The sequence below is a fragment of the Myotis yumanensis genome, unplaced genomic scaffold, assembly GCF_028538775.1.
Source record: "Myotis yumanensis isolate MYYU_CA2020_CCGP unplaced genomic scaffold, mMyoYum1.0.hap1 SCAF_17, whole genome shotgun sequence".
Taxonomy (NCBI): Eukaryota; Metazoa; Chordata; class Mammalia; order Chiroptera; family Vespertilionidae; genus Myotis; species Myotis yumanensis.
In genome coordinates this window covers 43,534,758-43,543,463 of record NW_027223768.1, presented here as the reverse complement: position 1 = coordinate 43,543,463, position 8,706 = coordinate 43,534,758, and the positions used below count along the sequence as shown (strand labels likewise).

At 50.4% G+C, this 8,706-nt stretch overlaps 1 long non-coding RNA gene across 1 annotated transcript in view; it reads right to left on the bottom strand.

Moving 5' to 3' along the window:
- Positions 1 to 7,409: 7,409 nt before the first annotated feature.
- Positions 7,410 to 8,706, bottom strand: part of LOC138995986 (uncharacterized) — a 6,734-nt gene continuing 5,437 nt past the window's right edge. Inside the window, exon 2 of the long non-coding RNA XR_011468711.1 lies at positions 7,410 to 7,717. This is a non-coding gene — a long non-coding RNA (uncharacterized lncRNA). The remainder of the gene's footprint in view (positions 7,718 to 8,706) is intronic.

The following is an 8,706-nucleotide window of genomic DNA, read 5'->3' as shown; positions in this document are numbered from 1 at the left end:
ATGGACACAAGGCCGGGGGAATGTCAAGGGTGGGGGGGGGGGACATGTGTAATACTCTTTGTAATATTTTAAGAAATAAAACAAAATTAAATTTTCAAAAAAATGGATAAAGGACTTAAATGTAAGATTGGAAACAATAAAAATCTTAGAAGAACCCATAGGCAGCAAAATATCAGACATATGTCATAGCCATATCTTTACCAACACAACTCCTAGGGCAATGGAGACTAAGGATAAAATCCACAAATGGGACTACATCAAAATAAGCTTCTGCACAGCAAAGGAAACCACCAACAAAACAACAAGAAAGCCCACTGCATGGGAGAACATATTTGCCAATGTTATCTGCAATAAGGGTTTAATCTCCAACATTTATAGGGAACTCATACAACTTAACAAAAGGAAGATAAACAATCCAACCAAAAAAAAATGGCAAAGGACCCAAATAGACACTTTTCGAAAGAGGACATTCAGAAGGCCAAGAGACATATGAAAACACACACAAAGTCACTAATCATCTGAGAGGTACAAATCAAAACAACAATGAGGTCCCACCTCACACCTGTCAGAATGGCTATCATCAATAAATCAACAAACGACAAGGGCTCGTGAGAATGTGGAGAAAAAGGTACCCTCGTGCACTGCTGGTGAGAATGCAGACTGGTGCAGCCACTGTGAAAAACAATATGGAGTTTCCTGAAAAAATTAAAAGTAGAACTACCATTTGACCCAGTAATCCCACTTCAAGGAATATATCCCAAGAAAACGGAAACACCAATCAGAAAGGACATATGTACCCCTATGTTCATAGCAGAACAATTTACAATAGCTAAGATTTGGAAACAGCCTAAGTGCCCATCAGCAAATGATTGGATTAGAAAACTGGTACATCTACACAATGGAATACTATGCTACTATAGAAAAGAAGGAACTTTTACCATTTGCAACAATATGGATGGACCTGAAGAGCATTATGCTAAGTGAAATAAGCCAGTCAGAGGAAGATAGATATCACATGATCTCACTCATTAGTGGAATATAATGAATAACATAAACTGGTGAACAAAAATAGATCCGGAGACAGGGAACAGACCATCAAACCTCAGAGGGAAGGTGGGGGTTGGGGAGGGATAAGAGGTCAATCAAAGGACTTGTATGCTTGCATATTAGCATAACCAATGGACACTGGGGCAGTGGGGCTTGTCCTGGGGGGTGGGAGTGACTGGGAAGGGGTTGATGGGGGGAAAAGGAGACATATGTAATACTTTAAACAATAAAAAAAAGAGTCAAGTACTGAGTATAGAAAACAGAAACAATGAGATACAGGAAAGAACTAGTGATATTAAAGATAGGAATCAAGAAATAATACAGAGAGAAGAAGAGAGAGACCTGAGAATAAAGAAAGATGAAAGAGCTCTATGAGACCTATCTAACACCATCAGAAAAAGCAATATTGGAATTATAGGCATTGCATAGGAGGAGAAAGAGAGGGAGCATTGAATGGAGAGTCTATTAAAACAGTGGATGAGAACTTCCAAAATCTATGGAAAGAACTATGTCCTCGAATCCAAACAGAACACCTAGTTACCTCAATCCAAAGAGTCCCTCTGGGTATTGAAGTTGTCAAAAAGTAATGGCAAAGAAATAATTCTCAAAGCAGCCAGGGAAAAGAAGGAAGTGACCTCCAAAGGAAAACCCATCAGAATGCCATCGGACTTCTCAGCAGAAGAAAACGGAACAAAAGAGAGTGGAATCCAGAAGAGAGTGGAACAAAATATTCATCTGAAAGTGAAAAATTACCAGTCACGAATAATAAATCTGGTAAAATTATCCTTTAAATATAAAGGAGAAATAAAGACATTCCCAAACATACAGATTTCAAGGTAAGAAAGATAATAAGAGACAAAGAGGGACACTTTATAATGATAAACTATGTCAAGAAAACATAACACTTCAATCGGCTGTCGAACATCCCTCTCACAATCCGGGACTGCTGGCTCCTAACTGCTCACCTGCCTGCCTGCCTGATTGCCCCCTAACCAATCCCCTGCCGGCATGATGGCCCCCAACTGCCCTCCCCTGACAGCCTGGTTGCCCCCAACTACCCTCCCCTGACAGCCTGGTCGCCCCTAACTGCCCTCCTCTGCAGGACCGGTCACCCCCAATGCCCTCCCCTGCTGGCCTGATATCGCCCCCAACTGCCCTCCCCTGCAAGTCTGGTCCCACCCAACTGCCCTCCCCTGCTGTCCTGATCTCACTCCCAACTGCCCTCCCCTGCCAGCCTGATCACCCCTAACTGCCTCTGCCTTGGCCCCCACCACCATGGCTTTGTCCAGAAGATGGCCAGTCGACAGGGCTAATTAGCATATTACCCTTTTATTAATATAGCTAGATTATATAGGATAGGATTGCTTAAATGGGGCGGGGGGGGGGGGAGCCTTTTCAGCAGGTGGAGATGCTCTTGGCAGACAAAAATACATAATCCCTATATCTGGACTGATAGCCAGCCATATGCACTATACTGCCAAACCGGTCATTAAAAAATTGAACCGCTTTCTTGCACCTTACACCAAAGAGTTGTTGCCCTTAAAACCCCTCCTCAGCCCACACCTTAGGTTCTGTCTTCGCAGTTCACCCAGATTAGGTTCTGATTGGTTGGTTTCTATGCCAGTCAGCATCTCCGGGCCTGATCTGCAGCCTCACAGCGTCTGCCTGACCCCTCCCACCCCCACCCCACCTCCACTACGCCCCCCGCCCCCCCGCCCTCGCCCCACCAACCCACCGGCCTACAGCCTTGCTGTGACAGGAGCCTGTGGGTGTTGGGGAGGGATCGAGAGGTGCTCCATGCACTTCCTGGTGACCTGTCCTCCCTCTGGTCGTTTAGGTCATGACAGCCCCTGACCTTTTATAATGTAGATGCTTTGTTTCCACGGCCTTTTCCACGGACTGAGACGGTTGGGTGTCAGTTCTGTGGCCACTGCGGGGATTCAATTTTGAAACACAGTCTAGCCACCCAGCAAGGCAGAGGGCGGTTCTCATGGGGGCAGAGACTGTGTGCAGTGCTGCCCCAAGAGCTTGCACAGCACAGTGGGTGCTTCTCCGTCCCCCGGCTGAGGGCAGGGAGCTGGCAGGCAGCAGCCTGTGCCCCAGCCAGGCAGGCAGTGCCCGGAGTCCCATTCTCCCGGGTTGGCTCTGCGCAGTGCGGCTTGGGGCTCCCTCGCAGGACAGAGTGGCTTGGGCAGCAGTGGCCCGAGCTCCGTGTGTTTTCTCTTTACTGGTTTATGATGGTTGGCAATTTCCCATCTGGAAGCGCACATTGGAGGGAGGAGGGGAAGAGAGGCTTTGAGAGCACGGCTGACAATGAGGGAAAGTGAGGAGGCATTCCTACAGCGCCTGACTATCCACGGGCTCTCCATTCAACCACTGACCCCCGCCCCCCCTCCAACTCTGTAGCTTTGATCACACACCCAGGCGCCCCAAGAACCCAGACCTGGCCTTAAGCTCGGAGGAGCTAGTGGCCTCCAGTGTGTGGGCCTGGGCCTGGGCGTAACCCTCCGCCCACACAGCTGCCCAGGGCTGTCCCTGCCCCCAGCCCCGCAGTAGGGATGGAGGGCAGGGCCCTGGGAGCCTGGGGGTCTAATGAGACCACAAGGGAAGCGCAGGGTTCCCGGCACCGCGGAGTTCACCCCCAGGGCAGTTTGCTGGGTCTTCAGTCCGGGGCACAGCCCCCCAGACAGCAGCGGGACTATGCAACCCCAGGTTTGCAGCTTGTCTTCGGGAGCCCCGGGTGCTCACTGAGCCAGTGCGGTGGGCGCTCCTGGGACTGAGCTCCCCAGCAGCGAGCACCTCGCCCGCCCGGCGCAGGGACCCTGCACAGCAACGCCTGTTCCAAGCTGAGCAGAGGGGTTCACTCCAGCTGGTGGAGGGACCCCACCCCACATCAAGTTCCTTCATGGAGGACAGGCACTTCCCCAACTTGGCTGGAGGACCCAACTTGGTCTCAAACTTACCAAGTGAGCAGGGGCCTCCTCTGAGCCATCATGGGGATGGCACTGGCTGCGGGACCTGCTCAGGGCAGCGTGGGGGGATCGTCAGGGCCGTAGGGGCTGGGAGGAGGGACCGAGACACCTGCCTTAGACTCACCTCACAGCAATCGATGCCATGAGTGACCTTTACGAGGCCCAAATGCCACAAAGACAGCAGCCATCAAAGCAAGTCCCCCAAATATAAGAAAGCAAGCGAAGAGCAACTGTAACCAAAGAGGCATTCCAGACAGAAGGGGCTCTCAAAACAAACCCAAAATCCTCCCGTGGGAAAACCTGGATTAAAGCCTCCGAGCTCTGTTCCCTGCTAACCAACCCGGAAATGCCTCGTTGCTGAGTCCAGACAGCAGCCAGCCCAGGCGGCAGTGAGAGGGCTTTTGGTGTATGCCAGCTGGACTTGCTCAGTCTTGGAGCCAGCTGACCACCCAAAGACCATTTACTTTCACCAGCAAATCATTTATAGGGCGCTGATGCGGTGAGAGGGACAGGAAGAGTCCCTGAGATTTAAAAGACCCCTCCACAGCTCTGGGAAGTCCCTGTGAGTTCCTGGCACAGAGTCAGAGGGCCACAAGCAGCTGAGCGCGCCTCTGGGGCTGCTCGCCAAATCCTGATTGCAAACCAGGTTCAGCTGCTGGCCACTTTGAAAGCCGGTCCCAAGAAGCAGGGGCTGGTGTGAGGAAAATGGTTTATTCAAGTGCCAGCTGCCTGAGAAGATGGTAGACTCCCATCCCAAAGACCACTCTACTGTCCCGTTCGTGCAGGGTTTTTATAGGGAGGGAGAAGGCAAGAGGAACAGGGAGACCTGGCGGAGGGGCTGTGGACACGCTGAGTGTCCTTGCTGGTCCTGATACCGATCTTCAATGTCAGCACCTGGAGCTGGTCAGTGCGAGCCACATTCCTGTGGTTGGCAACCTGTGTAAGCCAGCATCATGTGGCCAACGCCATTCCTTGTACAGCCTGAAGCTGCTGGTGCCTGCGGGATGCTCATAAGGAAACATTAGTGCAGAGGTCCTTTGTGTAAGTTCGTTAGTACATTTTATTCTAGTTCGATTTCATGGTTAGTCAGAGTGTAAAGTTATTATTCCCCGTCACATTACTAAAATCCTTGGCTATTGTATGTATAAAACAAACATAGAGAGGCTCTGAAAGGTGGAGAGAATCAGTAATTAATGAGAGATCTCCAACCCAAAACATGAGAAGGTGAGGAGTGGCTGGGGTTTCCTCTCACAGCTACTTGCGAGTGAGGGTGTTGGGAGTGTGTCCTCATGCGCCAGTGCCTGTTGGAATGTGCTTGCGAGCCTCTGCCTGGGGTTTCTGTCTGCGTGTTGTCTGACACAGACTTGGTCCCGAAGAAGCTTGTAACCCAGAAACACAAACAAGTACAGACAAAAATGCCCTTCAAAGAAGCCGCTTTCTCTATCCAAAAAGCTAGGAAAGTGGTATCTCACAAAGACAGAAATCTTTTAGGTAATAACTACCCTGCTTCATCCAAACACCCTGGCCTGGGCCACCATGACGCACCGGGCGTGGGAGATTGTAGCTCCACCGCAACAGGAATAACGAATCCTCTGACCCTTCTGCGGGCCGGGCCAGAGAGCTGAGCCGGGTTTCTAACCCCAATGGTGGAGGGCGAGGGAGGCGCCTGTCCATGGGAAGGAACCTGCTCCCTCCAGCGCCAAGGAAAGCTGGGAGGAGACTTGAAATTCCCTGGAGGGTGTCAGTCTGCCAGCTGCAGCGGGAGGAGTTAAATAAGCCCGAGTCTCATAGCACAACACCCGCATGTCCAAGTTTCAAATAAATATCGCTCATTGTGCCAAGAAACAGAAAGCCCTCAGTCTAAATTAAAAAAAAAAAAAAAGTCAACAAAGAAATATCGGCGATATCAGGATTATCTGACAAAGATTTTAAGGCTTCCATTATGAAAGTACTTAAATAAGCAATTATAAACATGTTTGAAGCTACTAAAAAGTATAAAGCATTCAAATTTCTGTAAAAAACACCAGAATATATAAGAACTAATAGAAATTTTAGAACTACATATAATACAATTTTAAAATTATATAACCTGTCGGGTGTTGGAACTAAGACAGATAGGAACTACGACAATATATGATGTAAACATTACTCGAAGGAAAGCAGACATAAATATATTAATATCAGATAAAGTTGACCAGAGAAAATTACCAGCAAATGAAAAAGATATTGTATAATAATTAATCAATTTTTTAATAAAACGACATGGCAATCTGAACTGTGCATGCACCAAGAAACAGACCTATATTCCTGAGGTGAAACCTAAAAGAACTGAGAGAAATAAACAAATTTACAATTACATGTGGAGACTTCCACATCACTCAGTTCACACCACTAGACAAAAACCAACAAAATACACAACTCAAAAATACCACCAGCCAAGCCCACCCGACCCACATTTACAGAGCACTGTACACAACACAGGACACGCGTGTTTCCAGGCCACAGAACACATGTCTGTGCCGTGAATGAGCCTGCGCCCACCTGAAAGGACCAAGGCCGCCAGTGTGCTGCCAAACTGCCTGGAAACAGAGCAGCGAGCACAGGAAGCAACAGAAGGGCCACCGCGCACTGAGCTCACCCGGTCACAGCAGCGCCTCTCGGTAGCCCAGGGTCAGAGGGAGCCAAGGGGAATAATATATTGAACTAAATGAAATACAGCTGAGGTGGTGCGAGTTGAAAGAACTTCTCCCAAATGGTATTTCCTTGCTGTCATGCACTCGCTCACCCAAATCCCTAATGATGACCTGATGCCCCCCCAACCCACACAGAACCCGGAATACTGACATTCAGAAGGTAAGAGAATTGTGGGTAAGAAGCTGGTGAAGAGACTGTGAAAGGCCCTCACCAGTGTGGCTCAGTGGATAGAGCATTGGCCTGGGGACTGAAGAGGACTGAAGGGTCCTGAGTTTGATTCCAGTCAAAGGCACAAGCCTGGGTTTGGGGCTCAATGCCTAGTGGGGGGCGTGCAGGAGGCACCAATCCATGATTCTCTCCCATCACTGATGTTTCTATCTTCCTCTCCCCTCTTCTCTGAAATCAATAAAAACACATTTTTAAAAAGAGGCTGTGGAAGACTTGTCAGGACACTTCACTGGAAGATACAGAAAACCCCGTGACCAGCCACAGGTTGCCCTCGAGCTGTGGACACTGTCTCCTCACTGACAGAGGCACCTGGCCAGCAACTGGGAGCTGCATGAGGATGACACGCTGCAGAGCTGGGGCGTCAGGAGGAAACGTTCGCACATTCATGTCACAGTCACTGTAGCTTCTGCCAGCAGCTCCCAGGCTTTCTCAAATAGGATCCATTGAAAGAAAATAGACTGCTGTGTGTTTGTTATAAAAATTCGTGCTTTTTATTTATTTTTAAAGTTTACTTCAAGGAGAAAGCGTGGAGGACAGACTTCCCAGTCTCTCCAGGGTGACCTCACCGCCTCCCAGGGACTCGGGGACGGGCCGAGCCAGTCAGTGACCCAGGAGAGAAGACCGCTGCTCCCTGACCTTCAAGGGACCCGGGGAGCCGGGACCCAGGCCCTCGGGCGATTTCGCACCTTCTCCGGCTTTTCATTTCTTAAGAAATGACTCTAAACGTGCTCAGAGCGTCTGGGCAAGAACTGGAAGCGAGGCGGTTCCTCCCGAGCCTGGAAAGGAAGTCGTTGGTGAGTGAAGGGCTGGTCCCGCAGGTCCCCAGCCGCCCGCACAGTCACAGGAGGGACCTGTCACTCAGGAGGCGGTGGTTCTGCCTCCACACAAGCTGCCACCTCCCTGTGGTCAAAGGGCTCCGCTCTGCCCGCTCCCCTGCCCTGGCCCTCCTCTGGGAGAATCCCGCAGCTCGCTCTGCTGGAACTTTCTGAGAAGGGAACACACTCTAAGCCAGTGGTTTTCAACCTTCCTAACGCCGTGACCCTTTAATACAGTTCCTCATGTGCTGACCCCCAATTTCACTGTTACAAATTGAACATAATTAAAGCATAGTGATTAATCACAAAAACAATATGTAATTATATGTGTGTTTTCCGATGGTCTTAGGCGACCCCTGTGAAATGGTCGTTCAACCCACTGCCTAAGCCTTTCTCCCAGCCCTCCCCTCTCCCCACAGGCGGCCTGTCTCCGGCCTGACAGCCCCTCCCAGTTTCTCCCCAGCCCGTCCTCCATCCTCCAGGAAAGCTCTGCCCAAGCCTCAGCTTCTCCCTGAAACAGCCAGCACCACCCCCTTGTGAGAGACCATCATGTTTATGGCCCCAGCAGAGTCCCGCCTGCAAGGACCTGTCAGGGTGAAATATTTGAAATTGGCAAAAAAAAAAAAAAGGAAAGAAAAACACTCGCGTATCACAAAGGAACGACAGTGACTGAAACTGCTGGAAGGCAGGGGCTGGGAGACTCAGGCGGGGGAGGAAGCCCTGGGGGGCTGCACAGAGGAGGGGGCTGGTGGTGGATGTGGCCAGCAGCCACCCTGACACCGCTGACGCTGCAGAAAGGAGCCGCCTCCTGGGGAAGGAACACCTGCCGCTCACCTAGGGCGCCGCAGAGCCGCTGGGGAGCCCGGGAGCTGAGACTGCAGGCAGAGGAGCCTGCAGCAGCGGAAGGGCAGGGGAGGCACCACTTGAAGACTGGGTCAGGCAGTATTTGA